At 34.3% G+C, this 4709-nt stretch overlaps 1 pseudogene; it reads right to left on the bottom strand.

Annotated features, from left to right (window-relative positions):
* Positions 1-998: 998 nt before the first annotated feature.
* Positions 999-4709, bottom strand: part of LOC132170206 (oligopeptide transporter 1-like) — a 12201-nt pseudogene continuing 8490 nt past the window's right edge.

Below are 4709 nucleotides of genomic sequence, written 5' to 3'. Positions count from 1 at the left end.
GACTTACCTTTAGAAGCATTTAATAAAAAAGATAAAATGAAGAGATATTTTGAAAATTTAATCTTGACTGTTGATTAAAGTACAACATATATACTTTTATTAAAATAACAGCATGTAAGCCAAATCCATGTAGGATAAGTTATAATATTATATAATGAAGAAAATAATAATATACATTAATATTATAGTATTATATAATTTTTTGAAGGGGACCATTCTATTTGAAAAATAAAATGAAAAATATAGAAAGGGGACCGTTTAGATTTAAATTGTTTTTTTTTTAAAAAAAAAAATTAATTGTCTTAATATTTATATTGTTATTTAGGATTTAACATTTCAACCTATTCTTGATAATAACTTCAACGAAAAATTGAAGTACACTTAATGAAGTGGAGGTCACTAGTTCAAATCCCCCTCCCCCCTCTTGTGCGGATATGTCAAAAAAAAAAAAATTGAAGTACGTAAATATGCAATTAAATTTTTAGATTTAGATTTAAATTGTTCTTTTAAATTAATTGTTTAAATATTTATATTGATATTCAGCCTATTATTGATAATTGTTTTTATATTTAATTATTTATGAATTTATATAGTTTTTGTTTCATATTTTAATTGTATAAATATATAATTGTAGTTATCTGAGATTATGGAGAAAAACAATAATTCTATTTACCTCCAACCAAATTTTAAATGATAGATTTAGTAAATCTGCCTGGAGATCCTTGCTTAAGAAAAAAAATATGCAATTATCATCTTAGTGATAGATATCAAATCCAAAGAGCATATCTAAAAATAAGAGTTTATCATTTTTTATATTTTATTATTATTTTAATATTTTAATTAATTTTATTTTTTTATTAAAAAAAAAAAAATGCCCTCCATAAGTGAAGAGCCTGGATCCGCCATGAAAGTAAGGTTCCCACAAACTTCATTGAGAAACAAACACAGAAAAAAGTATTAGTTTTACTCTCTGGTCTAATTTCCGGTTATTGGAGCCATTAAAATTGAAAACCCACCTGAACAATAAACATGGATTTTGGAGGAATTTTCATGTAATGGCCTAGCTTGAAATCTGAGAGAAACATGATTGCCTGTGACACGCTAACGAAGCCATATATAGGTCTTGAAAGCCACGTTTGCAAGAGGTTTCCCCAGATACATGTAACCAATAATAAGCTCAGTGATGACATTGATTCCTGGTTGCTGCACAAAGAGTTTACAATGTGATCAAACGCAAAGACTAAGAGGTGACTGATCAGAAACTTAATAGTCTAAATAGCTAGCACACCTGGTTTGTGGTAGCAGTAATTACGCCAATTGGGAGGGTGAATAACAGAGCCAAGACAATTGCTCGTAGGATTCCCCAGTAAGGGAGTTGCAATTGCCTGCCAAAGCCTTCGCAAGCAAGAAAGGAAAGTCCAACCACCGCGGTCTAGTGTATAAAACCACCATTGAGGGACAGGGTCATAGTTTTTCTTCATCAGTCTAGTGTGCACATCCTCAAACTTGTCTTTGAATGTTGCCCTTGGTTGTTGCCAGATTGTTCTGCATATGGAAAAGCAAACATACTAGGCAGTACAACCTTCGACAGCACAAAGTGATAAATGTAAAGAATGGTTAATGTCTTAGGAAAGGGAAAATTCTTTATGCAAAATGTACGTACTCTTTTCATGCATAGAAAGTACCTTCCATGGAAGAGTGCAACATGAGACAATGTTGCAGCCAATGTTGCAAAGCCTAGACCATAAGCATATGCAACGAAGATACTGAGGTTAATTTTGCTATAGGCATCATATCCTTGTCGATTGAATTGGAAGGTTGTATCATTCAAAACTACTGAAACATTGTATGTTCCAACGTCAGGGTTGAAAACATGTGGTGAGAAAATAGGAAATCGCTTGGCTTCATACGAGTTGGTCCAGTAAGCAATAGGGATCAATATGTAGAGAACTATGAAGAAACCAACCATTATGTTAATGATAGCAAATCCAGGGGTGGCTAGAGGAGATCCCAGGAAGCCAGCTACAGTGGGGCTGTAACTGAGTCCTTCCATATACATCCAGCAAACGAAGGAGAGAGCAGTTATGGATGGAAACAAATAGTTGGGAACAATATTGTAGTATCCGAGCTTGATACAAGGACCACAAGGAACAACTGCAGCCTCTTTAGCTAGGCCTCCATTGGGCCTAATCCCAACATCATGCATGCAATGCCCTACAAGTTCAAATATATGATTAAGAGATGTAAAAAAATTATAAATGCTACTATATATATGACTTTTATACAACCAAGATGATGCATGTGGCAGTAAAAATCATATAAGGAGCCTTTATTGATCCAAATGCTGATTTTCAACGTAACATTATCCTAGTTTTATAATAGTCGTATAGCGGTTTATCAAATAACTTTACTCATAATAAAAATAAAAAAACACATGAGAGTGAAAGAGTGAAAAGGGGGGGTCAAAGGGTGGGGAGGGAAGCAAAGTGAGAGACTAGGGGCACCTAAATAGAGAGACTTGAACCAGGTTGGAAGGCCACCACATGTAAGGTGAATCAACAAGAAACTTTCGAAAAATTCCAGCCCATCCGTACCCAAGCATCTGAATAATCAATCCATCAAACACAATAAGGTAAAAGTACTGAAGCAATTCCACTGATATGTTAAAAACTAGTGGATTTTTTTATAGCAGCACAGCAAGGGCCTTGTGTGTTTTCTAAGCAATAAAAACAATAGATAGAACAAAAGGGATCGCGGAAGAAGAATTCCAATAGGTTAAACATGCACGAAGAGTAGAGAAATCACCTGAGTGGTTTGAGTTAACAAGATGGCTGCCAGAGGATGAATTCCCCGGTGATAGAAGGCCTTGACAATGGTAGTAATGTTCACTGCATAATTCGTGTTTGAACCTGAATTGGCAAATATGGTTATAAGGACATGCTCCTTCAAGTTGAAGGGCCCTGGATTCAATGAAAAGAAGCATTGTGTTCCGCGAATACGAATTGGTTTGTTTGGTAGGTATGCTGCCATAAGGTTTCCTATTGGAAGTAGTGCAATTTGGGCTGAAACTGATGATATATATAGAGTGCATTTTGGTGGTATCCAAAGAATTGATTCAAGAATGACAGAAGAGCACATGTACACGATGTGATCCCCAGAACCCATGTTCGAAAAGTCAAGCATGGTAATGTTGGATCATCAGTAATGGGGACTGTGAGTCGAACTTGTTCGATTGGAGAATCATTTACCTCATCTGCAAAGCCAATTAAGTTATATAAAAAAAAAAAAAGTATTCATTTGGAAAGGTCGTAACAGAGAGACAGGCAACATTTGTGGAAAGATATAAGCATACTAGGGCTATAAATGAGTAGAACCGCTTGCAAATAAGTTTGGGGTCAAGTTGGATTAGCTCAGTTTAGGATCGATTTATATATTAAATGAACAGAGTTTGAACAAATTTTCGGGCTCCTTTATTAAAGGAGTTTGGCCAAACTCGTATTTCATTTTTATTATTTTTTTAATGTTATTTTTAACTTAGCAATGAGAACGTACATCTTAAGCATAAATGAGAACATCTTAAGTATAACTTCATTCGATATTTGGCTTGATTATGTTCGATTACAGCTCTAAAGCAAAAGTTAATGAGTTAGCATTACAATTAACATATCCTAAACTCTTCTTTAAAAGTATAGCATATTCTAGAGATAGATATCTTTGCTTAATCACCATTATTCCAAAAATGAAAAAATATATATATTAATAAGTGAGATTCAATACATTGAATATTTTATATATCTTGCTAAATCACCATTATTCCAAAAATGAAAAAAAAAAAAATATTAATGAGTGAGATTCAATATATATAAGCTTGAGCAAGCTCTCCATTGAAGAATATTTCCTCAGCTCTTTATAATGATCAAATATTGTAAATATAGCTAGGGGTGGGCAAATTAACCGTTACCGTTTAACCGGCCGTCTACCGGCTTCGACCGAACCGATATAAACCGTAGCCGATATGCCGATATCCTTATCGGTTAAAAAAAGTATACCGGAATTCGGTCCGGTCCGGTTAAGCGGTTCTTATCGGTTAACCGGTTAACCGATAAGAAACCGGATATTTCCTCAGCTCTTTATAATGATCAAATATTGTAAATATAGCAACCAAAATAAGAGACATATGTAATGTAATGACGTGACCATATGAATTGAGCTATCATGCATGCAGAGAAACTCACGAGGAAAAGGTTTACCAGAATTTTCAGAAGTAAGAGCATTTGGGATTAAGTTTTTTGGGCTGATATGACACAGGAAGTGCATTACTATCGGATTGCTCCATGCTTCAGTACCTCCAGAGATAATTTTCCCTTGCTGACCCCTAGGGACTCGTGGTTTTCTGATAACTCCTAGCTCCCTTATTTTGCAGGAATTCCGTCACTAATTAACCTGACTGTCCCTAAAGATGCTTCAACAGTCGCCCCATATTTTCATTTGCTTTGCTTTTCTTCTAAAATATATATATATATATATAAGGTATACTCTATGAATAGTTACATAGAATTTTAACCACTCAATCGATCACTTAGTCGCTTAACTTCATTAAATTAATACACCCTCCTCACACCCAATTGAGAGATGCAACCAATTAAGAGAAATTAAACCAATTAATTACTCATATTCCTTTTTTTTTTTATATGTCGGCATAAGAGGGG

Source organism: Corylus avellana, chromosome ca2, assembly GCF_901000735.1.
Source record: "Corylus avellana chromosome ca2, CavTom2PMs-1.0".
Classification (NCBI taxonomy): Eukaryota; Viridiplantae; Streptophyta; class Magnoliopsida; order Fagales; family Betulaceae; genus Corylus; species Corylus avellana.
The sequence above is the reverse complement of the archived record's forward strand: the minus strand, read 5'-3'. Positions and strand labels throughout refer to the sequence as shown.